The sequence below is a fragment of the Leptinotarsa decemlineata genome, unplaced genomic scaffold, assembly GCF_025532065.1.
Source record: "Leptinotarsa decemlineata unplaced genomic scaffold, Ldec_3_MD MMD2_tig00026328_RagTag_RagTag, whole genome shotgun sequence".
Lineage (NCBI taxonomy): Eukaryota > Metazoa > Arthropoda > Insecta > Coleoptera > Chrysomelidae > Leptinotarsa > Leptinotarsa decemlineata.
In genome coordinates this window covers 878,509-896,177 of record NW_027412688.1, presented here as the reverse complement: position 1 = coordinate 896,177, position 17,669 = coordinate 878,509, and the positions used below count along the sequence as shown (strand labels likewise).

At 33.9% G+C, this 17,669-nt stretch overlaps 1 protein-coding gene and 1 long non-coding RNA gene across 2 annotated transcripts in view; one reads left to right on the top strand and one right to left on the bottom strand.

The window, feature by feature from the left end:
• LOC111514534 (uncharacterized) overlaps positions 1-17,440 on the bottom strand; it is a 61,251-nt gene extending 43,811 nt beyond the window's left edge. The window contains exon 1 of the mRNA XM_074182394.1: positions 17,317-17,440. The gene's annotated coding sequence lies outside the window, so the exon portion shown is untranslated. The remainder of the gene's footprint in view (positions 1-17,316) is intronic.
• Positions 29-12,538, top strand: LOC111514536 (uncharacterized). The gene is made up of 2 exons (XR_002723379.2): positions 29-169; positions 12,096-12,538. It is a non-coding gene; the product is annotated as an uncharacterized lncRNA (long non-coding RNA).
• Positions 17,441-17,669: the final 229 nt, after the last annotated feature.

The window sequence follows — 17,669 nt, the reverse complement described above, 5'->3', positions numbered from 1 at the left end:
TCCCGCGCATAATCCAATGTTTGCAGTACCCGTTTTCGTCAGCGTATTTAACATCGTCAGTATCGTAAGTTAATTTTCTGAATTGACGGCGGCGGTAGACAGGAACAACTTCTATTTTGACAACCGGAAGTTGAAGTGATCGCCACGGGTTCCTTGATTTCGCTTCTAGGTAAGTTATATAGTTGGTGATGGTGATTGTGGGAAGAAAAGAAGAAGAATGTAGAGGCATCGTTACTAAGATGTAATAGATCGGATCTCATGTACAAGGGGACATCAAAAAGTATTGTTAATTTTAACCTTGTATTTTTCTTCACTGATAATATTGGAATTGACAGTTGACGTGGAAAATATAAAAATTTTGGGTATTATGCGTAAGGAAATAAACAGTATGAAAAACTTACCTTTGTTTACGTGACAACGACTTTTCTTATGTGATGAATAGTATTAAAAAGTAAATTAGCGCGTGTCCTGAGTACTAAAATTTGGAAAATTATCACTTTTTTCACATTCTGCAAAGAAAAGCAAAAACATAGTATGTCGAAAATGAAATAGCTCATGAATAAATTGAAAAATTTGGTCATCATTATACAATGGCGTCAGGGAAGATTGTTACGAGGGGATTGCAATATGTGCGTGGATTCTAAGTACTAATAGTGACTTTGATCCGGCTGAAGAGAAACTGTAACTAAAATAAAACAGAAGCTGGACAACGTTCAAAATGACACCTTTTAGAAATTTCAACAGAAAATGTCGGTTATCATTTGAACTAATATTATTAACGGTAAATTTTCGTTTTGTGAACATCCGGCGATTTTGAAAAAATTTTTGACTGTACTTACGTATTTTGATGCGTAGATTACGACCGAAAGAAAAAAGCGGAGCTCTCCCTTATTTACAAAGTTACGGCCCTTCAAAGTTCAGAAAAGGGCGACTTTTCAGCCTTCTTTTTCACAAAATAAACTATTTAAAAACACAAGCATTTATTCACTAGGTCACCTTTACACCTTATTCCTCCTTCTTTAACACTTTTCACTTCAATAATCAACATTTTTCTTATAAAAATGTTGAAAAATGTACGGAGCTGCTTTTTGGTTACATATCACTGTATTATACGTTTTTGAGGTTAATGATATGGTTGGTACGACTGATACAGTCAATATTCCTAAAGTCATTCAAATGTTTTTTGCCTTCATTCTTCAGCTCGTACATTGGTTTTTGGCACTTTTCTTAAAATTACAACAAATGTACTGAGCTTTTTTATTCGGTATTTTCATAATCCGCTTTCTAATGCATCTATACCTTAAAGTGTCATAATTTAATTTGCACTCTTCATTGCAATTAGTAGAACGTATTGTTGCTGCAAACACTCCTACTTGAACCAAATATAGAATTAAATTATTTCTTACTTTCACCAGATTATAAATTTCGTTCAAATTCGTTTTGTATTTTTCTCTCACGTCAAACTAAAAATTCAAATCTACGAATTTAAAATAGTAGGTGACGACAAATACCAACCGCTTTTTTCTGAAATGTCACTAGTATCTAACCTACGAATATAAAAGTGTCACCAGGAGAAGCATTCGTTTTTAAATTAAGTTTTTATAAGCCCCAATCGGGGACATTCAATATCCAGCGTGGTATTAGCCGGGGAATTAGTTGTTTTCCGGCATACATATACCAAAACCTACGATGTAGGTAGTTGGTAGAGATTAATATTTCAAAATTTTATTTCAAAATATTTTTTTTCTTCTACATATTGAATTGAATGTGTTAATTGATTTTTTATTTGAATAATTTCCAGGAATTCCAGCAGGTTTACTTTTTGTGCTATGTTCTTTCTCGTTAGTAATTTACTTATCTTTTCTGATGTCTTTCCTGTAAATGTCATTGTTTTGTCATACTGATAGAAGATGACGAGTTTGTATAGTTTTGAATAGTGTTACTAGAAGATGAAAATAATTATTTTCTGCAAAATTTTCTGCCTGATTTGCTACAAATGTTATGTCATTGGAACATAGAGAGTAAGATTGAATACAGTTGTTCACAGTTGGTGTCTGAGGGAGCAGATGTCTGTCAACCTCAGCAAAACTGTGTTAATCCCCTTCACCAAGAGGAGAAAATTGGAAGATCTAACCCCACTTTTCCTCAATGTTGAGGTCATTCCATTTGGAACGGAGGTGAAATATCTTGGCATTATCCTTGATAAAAAACAAAAAAGCCAGACTGTCTCTATGGACATGTCGGATATGGATTTGTGGTTTAGTTCCCAAACAAGTCCACTGGATTTATGTGATGATTGTTAGACCAATGATCACTTATGGTGCAATTTCCTGGTGGCCGAAAACTTTACAGAAAACGGCCCAAGCGAAGCTCTCTGTCTTTCAGAGACAGGTTTGTCTGGCTATCAGTAGTGCCATCAGTAGTACCACACCGTCAGCGGCCATGGATATCCTTGTAGATCAACCTCCTCCACATTTTTCTGGAGGGAGAGGCTAGATGGACTGCATAGAGACTTGTGCACATTGCCAATTGCACAAATCAATTTAATGCAGAGTGCAACAGACTGTTGGTTGACACTGGAAGTCACAGCATTCTGGAAATGACCTATGACTTTATGCCTCCAACTGTCAACTACGAACTGCGTTTAGGAGCAGATAGTTGTTGGTTCACAGATGGATCAAAAACACCTTCCGGTTCTGGTGCAGGTGTTTTCAGTCGCAGACCCAGGACAGAGATATCTACCTGCCTAGGAACCCATGCGACTGTATTTTGAGCAAAAATTTACGCTATTGAATTGTGTGCGGAGAGATTGGATAAATACAACTTCACACTCAAGTCAATAAAAGCGGCGTTGGTAGCTCTTGGTTTCTACCGAGCAACGTCTAAATTGGTAGCAAATTGCCAAAAACGACTCTGTTTGATAGAAAGACTTAACAGATTGTCTCTAGTCTGGATTCCTGGCCATACTGGCCTGGCAAAGAAGCTGCTGACTCTCTTGCAAAGGAGGGTGCTGCAAGCAGCTTCATCGAACTAGAACCTGACATTGGCATCGCTATAGGTTTTGCCAAATAAACTTTGAACACCTGGATGGCAAGAAGGTTCATGTACTTCTGGCGGAATCTTCCAGGATTGGATCACTCCAAGGCGTTTATTCACCCTTCGGAGCTTGATACCAAACAGTTATGGGACTACTACAGAGTTGAACTACGATGTCTAACAGGCCTTCTTACTGGTCACTGTCAATTGAATCATCATATGCTGAGACTTGGACTGTCGGAAGACAGTGTGTGTCGCCTCTGTTTGGAAAATGATGAAACCGCAGAGCATATACTTTGTGCCTGCCCCGCAGGTTCTTGGAGTTTGGCAGAGCCGTACTCTTACCACCTAACCTGAAAGACCACTCACCATACAAACTAATCGGCTTCGTTACGAAGCTGGGTTTATTTGCCCGAGTGTTACGAGTGTTACGAAGCTGGGTTTATTTGCCCGAGTCTGAATAAGTGTGAGCCACAATAAACCGTTGCGGGTTGCGGTGGGGGTCCAATAGACCCACTCACTTTAGACCTAACCTAACTTAAGATTGAATATATTATTCTCATTCCGTTGACTTAAAAGGAAAAACAATGTTTGGGATATTGTCATAGCTAAAACGTTATAATCGCGGTTTCAATGTTTTTTTAAACTATATTAGCCAAAAACATATCGATTTCGTATTAATGTCATAAGTTGATGACTTCATTTGTCATAAATATATAATAATAATAATTCGTCTTTATTATTTCCAATATTAGGTATAGTTAACAGTTTTTATACAATGAAATTTTTCATTACAGGAAAATAAAAGGCGAAGTTCAGTTTATTTTCATCGCAATAAAAATAACCTATTCTTCCACTTAACCTCGAAATACCTCTTCGAATATCTCTTTTTAGAGTAAAAGTTTAAACGAAAAAAATATATATATATATATATATATATATATATATATATTTGTATATACGTAAAGTTAAAGTTAATTAAAGAATAAGGGCAACTACTGATTAAACTTGGGTGATATATACTACCATCCTAATAATAAAATCTATTGCAGGAGAAGATGATTTTTTATGCTGTCTTTGATGTTTGAAATTATATTGAATTTAATTTGATACGGTAAAGCATTATATAATTTGCAAATTTGATATGTGAACGATCTCTTGAAAAACTCAGTTCTAAACTGAGGAGGGGTTAAGGCATGCTTATGCCTAATATTAACGTTGTGTACATCAGTTCTGTATGTTATTTTATTATAGAAATAAGGCGGTTTTTTCGTTGTTATTATATTATGAAACAAAACATGTTTAGCTCTCCATGTTTAGCCACCCAGCTAGTTTTAAGGTGTACGAAATCGCTTGCCTTCTTCTCACCCCAAAGAACAGACGTAAACATGAATTCTGAACAGTCTGAATTTTACGTTTACATATATCAGGCAAATTTGGACCATATAGAACATCTGCATATATGAAGTGAGAGAGTACAAGAGTCTCGCACACAGTTATTTTTACCTTCCCAGTTAGATAATGTCTGCTCCCATATATCAGTTTTATAGAGGCGTATGCTCGTTGAATAAGCTTCATGACGTGGTTTTCGAATCTTAGGCTGTTGTCCATAAGAACCTCCAAGTTTTTCACCATTCCAACGTTATGAATTGGAGAACCCATAACGTTTATTCTAACCATTTCCTCGATTATTTTTCTCTTTCGTTGCGGGCCAAACGTTAAAATATTCGACTTATTCGGGTCAATGAGGAGACAATGCTCAGTAGCGGATTTGATAAAAGAGGCAAGTTCATCAGTTGCATAGCATCATCGAACATTTGCGGTGGAAAGCTGTAATATATTTGTGTGTCATCAGCGTACAGATGGACGTTACAATGATTCAAGCTTATGATGAGATAAGAAGTGTAGATATTGAAAAGCAGTGGTCCTAGAATGGAACCTTGTGGTACACTCGATTTAATATGAAGGTATTCCAAGCGAATTTCATCAAAACGCACCATTTGTTTTCTTCCAGTCAAGTAATTCCGCAGTAATGTAATAGATTGCTCTGAGGATCCTATGTAATGGAGTATGGACATCGACAGTTCATGATTGATGGTATCAAAAGCTCTAGTGAAATCCAGCACAATCAAAACTGTTATATCTCCTCTATCAGTGGCTCTAATGATATCATCTACAACGTGCAGTAAGGCAGTAGTGCAACTGAAACCCTTTCTAAATCCCGACCGAATTGGTGGTAATGAGTTATATTGATTTATATAATTAAGTATCTGTAATTCAATAGTTTCTTCTGCCACCTTAGATAGGGTGGAGAATATGCTTATACCTCTAAGATCTTTATATTCTAGAGGATTTTTTTCCTTAGGGATTATTTGAACTACTGCTTCTTTCCATGACTGAGGAAAAATATTTTTTTGCAGACAAAAGTTTATAATATGAGTAATGTAAGGAATAATATGAGGGCAAGCTAATCAGTCTTATATCTAAACCATCAGAACCAGAAGCATTACTTTTAATGTCACAAATACTCTTATACACAAAAAGATCGTTTATTTCGGTGAAATAGAATTCGTTTAGATCAGCGTTTCCCAAACTTCTTTGTCTGGGGACCCACCTTCATTGTGGAATTTTTTTCGCGACCCACATATCAATTAATATCAAGTATAATTATCATTTCCAATTATTATTATTGTGGAAATTCACTATTGAGCAAAACACCTCTTAAAGAAAATGGTGAAGTTGATATAATTGAAGATAAAATACAGTACGAAAAAAAACTTTTAATTCAGAATCTCAAAACTAAACAAATACAAAAAATTAAAAAATGAGACTTATGTAATTGATGTGACTTGTGGAGCTGTTGCTTACGATTTACAAAAGATTCTATATCTGGTTTGAAAGTTGACAGCTTCAAACGCAGATCACTTTCCAAACAAAGCCTATTTCTATATTATTTCTATATTCATTTTTCATATATACAAGTGAAGAATGCCCTCTCACACAAATATATGGTTGAAAACCCCATCAGTTTTTTTAAGGCTATGTTCAAAAGAACTGGATACTCTTTTCTAGCCTTCATCCAAAGTGATAAAAACAATTCAAAAGTATTAGGTGTTTTCAATATGTTTCCGTGACCCACCCAAATTGCGCTCCGACCCAATAGTGGGTCGCGACCCATAGTTTGGGAACCACTGGTTTAGATTAACATAAATAACAAAGAAGAAAGTAACACAAATTATGTGTACATAGCTGTGTAACCACATATTTTTAATTTATTTCATTTTAATTGTTACAATAAACTTGAAAGCGATAACATTTTCAAATAGAGAATAAAATAATGATAAAAAACTTTTAGAACAAGCTTTTATTTAAGTGCCCTACAAAAATCAAAATAAAATTTTAAATCACATTAACCACATTCAATTATGACTTTACAGAGTTGAAATTATAATAAAAGCTTGTCGCGATGCCAAGAAAAAATCTTAACATATTCAGTCAGATGAAATTTAAATTAAGAAACATTCTGACAGATCAACTAGGTACTGCAATGAATTTCAAACCCGAAAAATCCTATGTGTGCAAAAAAATTACTCAAGGTTAAAGTTACACATTTTAAGCATTCACGGCACTTTTATTTAATTACAAACATTATGAATTGCTTACAAATTTAGTAGGTGCTTACCTAATTACAAAATTTCAATTACAAATTGAAATTATCGTGACAAGCTTTAATGTGATTTAAAATTTTATTTTGATTTTTTTAGGGCACTTGCATAAAAGCTAGTTTCAAAAGTTTTTCAACATTATTTTATTATATATTTTTTAGTTTGAATCGACAGTTATCGATCAATACGAAAGTCCATCTATTGAAGCCAACCCTGAATGCGGCATCTATTTCATGGTGGGCCTACCAACTGCCTATCATAAACGAATGCGTATACAAAATTTCGTGTCCCTGCTATTTACCGCTGTGTAGATCTCTCGTACGGAGCTGATCCTGGCAGCAACAACAGGTCACGTTTATGATTAACGTGCATTGTCATCGGTTCTGGACCAGCATACAAAATTACAGGTCAATCGGATACCAGGAAGTGGGTCAAATTAAACTTGCAAGATTTGTTAACATACATACAAGTCAAGTTAAATGAAAGCTTTTGATAATAATGAAGAGACCTATCAAACGATATATCACAAGCCTATACTTCCCTTTAAAAAAATTGAGGGTTGTACCTGTCATTGGACGGGGTTGAAGGTAGGGGTAGCATTTTTCCGTTGAGGTATGTCAAATTATAATTTAAATTTGACGTGTTTCTGGAACTTGTTAAAAATTGTTGTACCGCAACCGAAATAATGACTTTATTTCATTTGGCTTTTACACACTGAATAAATCGTCTGCAGAGATCTGTTAGGAATTGTTCGTGGAATTTTTTAGTACAGTCATTTTGTTTATACAGGCTGATTCACGGTGGATGGCACATTAGACGTTTCTGGTGAACCAGACAACGGATCACTTTGAAAATTTAATGGAGGACATATTCGGACATTCTCTAGCCAACTAAAATATTTTCGACAATGCGGTGTTGCCGCTTCTATTAGAAAGCAGTAGCAACTTTGATTTTTCAAATGGAACACTCTGTATATAATATTATTTTTGGAATCTCCAACAATTGCCCGACAACTTTTCTTGATATTTCCCTATACCTATCTGTTACCGTTTTCGAAATAAAAATTAATTTCAATTTTTTTCTTCGAAAATCATGACTTCTAAAAATGCCGATATCTTTTAGTTAAGAAGTACTATGATATCTAAATTTGGTTTGGAGTTAGGTGATACTTGGACACTTCCCACACGTCAGCCTAATCTCCGTTACTTCAATACAGGGTGGTAAAAAAATACAGTTTTTTCGTTTGCTTGAAAAAGTTGCTAAAATTTGATTATTTCAAATGGAACACCCTGTATATTATTGAAAATTCGGAAAGAGCTGCTGAAATTTGCTTTCTTTCTATGTATATCATACCTATACCTAACTAGTCAAGTTTCGGACTTATGAACATTTATTTGTGAAAATGTCCCTTCAGAATGGTATTTCCATTCGGTATTTGGTAAGCAGGCCATGATTACTATTTGACAGTAGCGTTGTGACATTCTCCTAATAATATCGACATTTTCGTCACTTCAGAAGTTGCAAATACCTTCAAAACGATGGAACAAAACTATTCAAACGAAGTTCTTATGAATTTGTTTATTATTTTTGGACAGTGTGACAAAATTATCAGCAGAACATGTAGAAAGTTCAATGAAATGTATCCGAATCTACCGCCAATGAACCTCAAGAAATTTATACGAATTCAGAACAATTTCAATGCATTTGGATCAACTTTAAAAGCACCAAGAAACTTGCCTCGACCCGTAACTTTCGAAGACAACCAGATTAATGTCTTAGCATATTTTCACGCATTTCCCGAGTCATCGATAAGAAGTGCTGAAGAAGATTTGGGTATAAAATATTCATCGGTTCAAAGAATCTTGCGAAGACATAAAATGCATGATTATAAATTCACCAAAATTCAAGCAATGAAGCCTCAAGATCCTCAACAGAGAGTAGAATTTTGTGAAATGTTGTTGACACGCATTCAAGAAGATCCACTTTTTTTAAATAAAATTATTTGGACTGATGAATTAAAATTTTCGAGAGAAGGGATTTTCAATAGAAAAAATCGTCATTATTGGTCCAGTGAAAATCCTCACTCACAAAAGAAGCCGGATTTCAAGAAAAATTTAGTTTTAATGTCTTCTGCATGTTGATGGACAACAAATTGAGGTACGTGATATACGAGGAGTCATTAACATCCAGAAGCTACCTGAATATTTTGGAGAATACTGTAGACAGTTTCGTGGATAATCTGCCACTCGAAGATTATCGAAACTGTTGGTACCAACTAGACGGAGCTCCTGTACATTGCACAAGAGGAGTGAGCGCAGAACTGGATAGACTATTTGACGATCGGTGGATGAGGCGCTTGGGACCATGGAATTGGCCAGCGAGATCACCCGATCTTAATCCATTAGATTTTTATTTGTGGGGAATGTTTAAAGAAAAAGTTTACAAAATACCCGTGCGTTCGAGAGATGAATTGTTAGAAAGGATTGCCCAAACATTTGAAGATTTGGATCCCAATGAAATCAGATCTGCCACCACGAAAGCAGTCAACACCCGCATTTTAAAGTGCTTGGAAGTGATTCGAACATATTTTGAAATATTCCACATGATTGTTTTACTTTTTTATAATTATTCATATCAATATTTCCAATTTCAAGTTTCTTGGTGCTTTTTTAAAGTTTATCCAAACATATTGAAATTGTTCTGAATTCGTATAAATTTCTTGAGGTTCATTGGCGGTAGATTCGGATACATTTCATTGAACTTTCTACATGGTCTGCTGATAATTTTGTCACACTGTCCAAAAATAATAAACAAATTCATAAGAACTTCGTTTGAATAGTTTTGTTCCATCGTTTTGAAGGTATTTGCAACTTCTGAAGTGACGAAAATGTCGATATTATTAGGAGAATGTCACAACGCTACTGTCAAATAGTAATCATGGCCTGCTTACCAAATACCGAATGGAAATACCATTCTGAAGGGACATTTTCATAAATAAATGTTCATAAGTCCGAAACTTGACTAGTTAGGTATAGGTATGATATACATAGAAAGAAAGCAAATTTCAGCAGCTTTCCGAATTTTCAATAATATACAGGGTGTTCCATTTAAAATAATCAAATTTCAGCAACTTTTTCAAGCAAACGAAAAAACTGTATTTTTTTACCACCCTGTATTGAAGTAACGGAGATTAGGCTGACGTGTGGGAAGTGTCCAAGTATCACCTAACTTCAAACCAAATTTCGATATCATAGTACTTCTTAACTAAAAGATATCGGCATTTTTAGAAGTCATGATTTTCGAAGAAAAAAATTGAAATTAATTTTTATTTCGAAAACGGTAACAGATAGGTAACGGTAACGGTAACAGGTAGATCCGTTGTCTGGTTCACCAGAAACGTCTAATGTGCCATCCACCGTGAATCAGCCTGTATATGGAATAAAATAAACCCTATCCGATGATTCCAATTCAATTCAATTCGATTCTTTATTTTCCAATCGACAATTTACATTGTATAGGAATAGTCAGAATATACTTACGTCTAATCACTTATAGCAACATACAAACATTAAAAATATAAGTAAAAGTTAACGCACCACACAAATATTTACAGATACAAATATTCTTCAATACTATACAGACATTTCCCAGAGTTAAAAAGTCCCGCAGACGTTTATTGAAAGTATTAAAAATTTTTATATTTCTTATTTCACCTGGTAACTTAGTGAAAATTCTGGGTTCCATAGATTGGGGCGATTTCAAAGATACATTGAGTCTATTAAATGGTATAGGTAAATAATTTTTTGGCGAGTTTCGAAGTGATGTTTGGTTTTAGATTGGAGTAAGGTATCTCTCTGCTTAAAAGACCATATTGATAGTTCGAAAATCAAAATAGACACCAGTGTTAAAATCTTATATTTTTGAAAAAATTGCTTGCAGCTAGTTCGAGTTGATATGTTGACAAGAGAACGTAAGACTCGTTTCTATTCCAATAAAACATCTTTGGAGCATGGGGATAGACCCCAGAAACAGATACCATACCGCAATCGACTATCGATTTGGGCGTAATATAAAGAAATGAGTTGATTCATATGCAGAACTTCCCTAGTAGTTCTGAATTGGTATGATATTGAGTTTATTTTAGATATTAGAATGCGACAGTGATTCTCCCAGTTTAAAATGAAAGCCTAGGAAGGAGATCGAATTATTCTTGGTGGAAATATGTGTGTAATCGAATCCAAACTCAATATCCTCACATCTTTTTTGGCGAAGGTGGAACCTCATAGAATTTGTTTTCTCCATATTGAGGAATAAATGATTAGTAGAGTACCAACCATGCAATTGTTGAAAGACTTCTTGACATTTTTCCGTCAATAGTACATCTGATTTATCCGAGATAAGAACTGACGTGGCATCAGCATATAAAGTAAATGATGCTGGTACTGATAGGTGATCCAAGTCATTTATGTAGAATATAAATAGTACTGGTCCAAAAATTGAACCTTGTGGTACACCCAGATCAATACCTCGGATCTCAGAACTTTCAGTGCCAGCAATGACATATTGTTTCCTGAAAGTAAGAAAAGCTGATATCCAATCCAATGGTAATCCTCTAATTCCATAAGTAAACAGCTTTCAGAGCAGAATAGAATGATTTACACAGTCGAATGCCCTGCTGAGATCACAAAAGATCCCAACAGGACATTCGCACGCCTCAATATTCTGAAGTAACTCGTTATAATAACTATGGACCGCAGTTGTAGTTGACCTGCCTCTAAGAAAACCATGCTGATTTCTAGAGAAAATATTATGATAGTAACAAAATTGAAGAAGTCTTTCAAGAAAAGCAAAATAAATATTTTTGAGAAACTAGAGGGGATTGTAACTGGCCTGTAGTTGCTTAGTGAAAGTTTATCTTTTTTCTTAAATATTGGCGTTATTTTACCAATTTTCAACATGTTCGGATATCGAAGAATAGAAAAAGATAGGTTTACCAAGAACAGCAACGGTTTACATAAAACATGCAAAGTTTTTTTCAGGAGAAACATTGGTATTTCATCATTACCCGAAGAACATTTATTTTTGAGAGTTTTCGTCGCAGTAACTCAGAGTTCTACTTCAACAAAAGGTGTGAGAAAAAATGAACCAGGGATTGTTCTTACTTTTTGAAAGAAATAATCAAAGTTTGGACCATTGTTATCTATTTTATCAACAATATATTTTGGTTCATTAATAAAATAATTATTAATTAAATTTACATTGCATAATAGAGTCATTCACTTTGATGGAAACATCATTTTGCATATTTTCAGTTTAATTTGAGTTTCGTTGTGCACACTTGCATCACATTAATTATTTTGAAAACTATCGATCAAGTAACCCGTTTGTTCACAGTGGGTACCGACGAAACAGAAAAATCCTCTCGTTTCCTTTTTCCGCCACGTTTCCAGTACTCCAAACAATCCCAAGCTGCTCGTTTCCACGGCAACGCAAAGGGTGGCTTCCCTTATTCTACCCCAAAACGACGAACGAAGCAGAAACTGGCGCTGAGCCGGCTACGCTGATAAATTCAACCTTGAACCTTCAATTACTACTGGAAATTCTGGAGGAACTGAGGGCCAATTTCCAACACTTTCACCCGGGATTCCTGGAGCAAACTATATCAGTGATGGGATCTTTTTTCGAAGACAAGTTACTTTGTGGAAGTTTTTAGAAGTATTACGATTTATTTTTCAAGTCTGCACATTTGTTGCTTTCAGAAGACTATAACGATTTTAAAAGTAATTTTGAGGTTATAATGAACTGTATTATTCATTAAAAACACTTGTAGATATGGTTATGGTTTTCTACTTCTCCATCTTGATAAATAAAATATATGAATGAGGAAAATTTCCAAAGAAAAGAAGAAAGATGATTTCAGAGTAATCTCTTAACAAAGATGAAAAAGCCCTCTCAAACAACTACTTTCATATGAACTTTGAATTATACGAAAAACACTTTTTCCTATTCAGTTTGTACTCCAAACATTCGTTATGGAATTGATTCAGATATCATTCACAGGATTGCTACACAATATACTAGACGGGCTGAATCGTTCGTAGGTTAACACACAGATGTCGCTACTGGTATTAAATCCATATGATTATTAGTCAACCCTCACCTTCAAAAGACACGTGTTGAAATTTCACAGTTGTCGGACTATTAGTTTGTGGTATAGAACATTTTCAGTGAAGCAACTTTTCTTGGTTGAATAAAACGGATGAAAATGATTTTCATGTATAAATAAAGCATTGCTTCTTGGCAAAAGTTTTAACGACGTGAAATTAGCACAGATGACTTGTCATTTTAATTGGGCGTACATTAGGAACGGCAAAGGAAATGTAAAAACAAAAATGTACGCTTCCGAAAGTTTTGATAAGTCTCCTCGTTTAAAAAAGCCCATTTTGTTCCTGCACGCATCAAGTGTTACGACTTCTGAGCTTTTTAAAAGACAAAGAAAACGTTTTAAAAAGCATTTGAGAAACTGCCGAATTTGGATCAACTTGCAGCAGCTTTCGAAGAAGAAAGTTGTCTGGTTAAAAAATTATTTGAAAAACTGGCGAATTTGGATCAATTTGCAGCAGCTTTCGAAGAAGAAAACTGCCCGGTTCAAAAATTATTTGAGAATGGTGTAACAGCTCACCAGCATTTAAATCGTGTTTATTATCAAGTTCAAACTTGGTTAAGCCAATGTTTGGAACCCCTGGAAAGTGGTTGGACAATGCGTAACGAATTCTTGGAACACCACAATTTGAGTACCTGCTCCACAGGAATTGCTCACAAGTGGTTGTGGTTCGTGATGTGGATGCAGGAAAACGGAATTGCAGTTGCTCTTCAGCTTGTGGCCAGTGTAACGGACAGAGTGATGTTAATGAAGACATAACCTTTGACCCCAAAATCATATAAGACCTGGAGACAAATGCTGTTGAAGACGATAAAGAAAAGAACAATAGTACAGCGGTCGGAAGACGACGATGAAGAAGAAGATAATAGAAATTGAAAGTTCTTGTCATTTTGATTCCATTTTTTAAATTTCCTCAATCATAAATGTCGTGAAAACATAAATTGAGAATTTTTTTTGGTTTTTATTCATTTGAGAAGTTATCAGAATGAATTACAGCAGAATTTAAATGTATTTTAAGTAGTTTCCTCAACAGTTCTATACCCACACAGGGAGGTAAGTGTTAAAATAGTTAATCAGCAAGTTAATTAGCATTGAAAGTGATTGAGAAGTATATATTCATCAATACTTAATAAACTATATATTGCGTGTTTTTGATCGAGACTACTAGTTGACCTTATATGATGCTCTAATCGCGCGCTCTGTGCTCTTTATCTCGAAAACAATTCAACGTTTGAAAAAATTTTTGAAACAAAAGTTGTAGGGAATTTAATCCTCTACAATAATGATAATCAATAGAAATAGCAAAAAACTCATAGGAAACGAGATATTTGCAAAAAACCACAAACACAACTAATGTATCTATACCATTTCCAACACCGCCACTGGCGTTATTTATTATGATCCGCCAGCAAATTCCACCTTCTTCATTAGCTCTGGTTGTACCAAACATCTGATCCGTTGAAAAGCCTAACATTTTTTCAGCATCCCATCAAGTTATAACCTACATTCCGAACGGTTCTGAAATACGTGGTATCTTTTCTTTGCCTTGCAACACTGAAGCTAGGAATTGATCCACAGCCATGAGAACCCACAATATTCCTAAATAGAACGGTCGCATGATTTCGCATTTAGGAGCTACAGCTGCAGGCATTAACCAAGCCAAATCCCATCCCAACAGAGAACCGGAGACCGTTGTTTGGCATTAATTTCCCCTGAGCTATGAGCCCCGCTCTCCACGTTTCGCGGCGTTGCCAGTGTTACATCTGCGCGGTACCGAGTTATTTATAATTGACCTCTAAATCACCTCGACCGCGGAGAGAGATAGAAGGTTCGTCGAATCGAGGACAAAGGCTTTTACGATCCATCATGACTGATGAGTCATGATGAAAGGAGATTGGTGATCCTGTTGTAAATATTTTAATGAGTATACTGTTAACAGGAAACTTTTTCCGAGGTGTTGGCAGAACGTTTTGGAACATTCTTCAGGTTACTTCTGTTGACTCAATACGTAGAAGGAGGTAATAAGCAATTATCAAGGTTTTTATGAGCAATGGGGTTTTGAATAGATATCTTCAAAGTAGTTGCGGTTCCTGGCGGTATGCCTAGCAAAACATTTAGAAAAAATACGAGGGGGATTCAATATTTGCAGTATTCAGGGTAATCTAACCTCTGTCTCTGTAGATGTTTCAGCCAATGGAGAGCACGTGGGATTTTGTTAGGAGAAGTTATGCTTTTGTTAATTAATAAATTATAATCGGACCGTGATAAATAGTTGAATAATAGTTTAAATAATGAACCTAAAAAAACTTCGCCTCGCCATAAGCATACTTAAGAAGATTATGAGATAAAAGTTCATAGAGGTTTTTTGTTCATTAATTTGATTATTTTTTATGAATATCAAAAAAATCAGGGTGAATTTTTTTTCAAATGTTCTGATTTCAACAAATGACAGTAATTAATTGCGGTTGTGATTTTTTACGTCATTTGTTAACAAATTGTTCATAAACAAAAAGAAAATTTCGATAGTCGAGGAAATTTTTTCTCACCATTCTGTTGTAATTAAAAAATTATGATAATTTTTTTTTTATTTTTTTTATTTTTGATAATGGTACATTAATAATTCATATACTTTATTTAAAGTGTTGCAATAAAAAATTATGATAAAAAAATCCATTTTTTTTTAATTATTCATATTGGTACATTAATCATTTACATACTTTAAATAAATAATTGAAGAAAATTTTTTCTTCCAAAAATAATTATCTGTGTTCCAACACGATTAAAAAAAAATGATCCATTAATTATTAACAAAAAAAGTTATAAAAATTTAGGATTGTTTGTAAAACATTTTTCTTCAAGTAAAAATTATTCTAAGAACAGCTATATGCATTAAAATAAAAAATAAAAAAAATATTTTTGTTTTCAAAATTGTTGATAGTGGTTCAATATTAATTACATTCTTTAAATAAATAATCAAGGAAACATTTTTCTTTCAAAATCATGTGTTTCTTAAAACGATTTAAAAAAAATTATCCATAATTTAGTTGCTTATCAACAAAAAAAAATGTTATAAACAATTTGGGATTATTCTTAGAAAAAATTCATAAAGTAGTAGTAATTCTAAAAACAGCTATATGCAACAAAATGAAAAATAAAAAAAAATCAATTGTTGATAATGGTTCATTAATAATTTACATGAATTAAAGAAAAATTTTTCTCCTTGAAATCATTATCTGTGTTTCTTAACACATTTGAAAAAATGTATTCATAATTCAATTGTTCATTAACAAAAAATTGTTATAAACAATTTAGGATTATACTTTAAAAACAATCTTGAAGTAAATGTAATTCCAAAAACAGCTATATGCAATAAAATAAAAAATGAAAAAAAAATCTCAATTTTCTTTTAATTGTTGTTAATGGTTCTTAATTGATTTACATGCTTTGAATAATTGATTAAAGAAAAATGTTTCTTCTAAAAATCATCTGTGTTTCTTAACACAATTAAAAAAATTATCCATAATTCAATTGTTGATGGTTCTTAATTAATTTACATACTTCAAATGATTTATTTAGGAAAACATTTTTTTTATAAATCTTTATCTGCGTTTCTCAACACGATTGAATAAATTTATCTATAATTCAATTGTTTATTAACAAAAAATTGTTATAAACAATTAAGGATAGTTCTTTTTAAAAAATTGTTAAAGTAAATGTAATTCTAAGAACAACTGTATGCAACAAAATGAAAAATAATTTTTTTTCATTGTTTTCAATACTTTTAATGAAGCACGACAGCAGCTACGTGATTTATTATGTAATAAACCATAGTTTTTTACTGTAAAATCCTCCGAATACGTTTTTATAGGGCTCAATACGAATTGATTGAACATCTGCACATATTTTGAGGAGCGTCATACCTATTTTGCACCATTTTCAACATGTTGCTCAGTCAATTGTTAAAATCAACAATTTATCACAAAAAGTAACCTTTCAGTAAAATCTATTAGAATTAATTAACTTCTACATCATTATCGTTCATTAAAGAACTATTAATCTTCTATACCTCCATTTTGGTTGCGCCATTTTGATTAGCATCTAATCTGAAACCTTTCAAACCCAAGAGAAACGGCATCCATATGGTTTCGGTATCAGAAACCTGAACATTTCCGACATAAATACCATATTTGTTAAATCCTCAACCAAGATCAAACACTAATCACTGTCTGGCCATGATTACAAGTGAGTACATTTATTTAAATTGTTCGTGTGTGTACAGTACTGATTAAAGTGACGCAGCAAATGTCTGGCAACGCTGCCACACTGCCTATAGTAAGAGATCATTTGTAGATTGTATGTGGGAGGGCTGACATTTTTATCGAAGGTCACGGAATTGCGTTTTATCGATATTGACAACGAATTGAAATATTTCAATAGAAGAAGAAGACTCACCAGGATGTTGACTCGAATGGTTTTCTGGTTTGATAAATGTCTTCTTGCCTCAAATGACGCTTCACTGGGTCGACAACAACAAACTGACGGCGAGTATGGCGATGTATTTGCGACCGTAATACGCCTGCGCAGAGATATGGAAATGTCCGTAAAATCTGGCTGAAGATGTAGGTGCTTGTAGTTGAAACGTTACAATTGCAGGCGTGGAATTATTTTTCTGTTTCTGCATTGTTATTGCACACATTGGACTCAGCAGGGAATAAACGGTTCATGTACCTTAAGCTAGAGGACACATTGTTCTTACTGATAAACACAAATATTTTTCTTGAGAGATATTTCCAGTGAAGATAAAT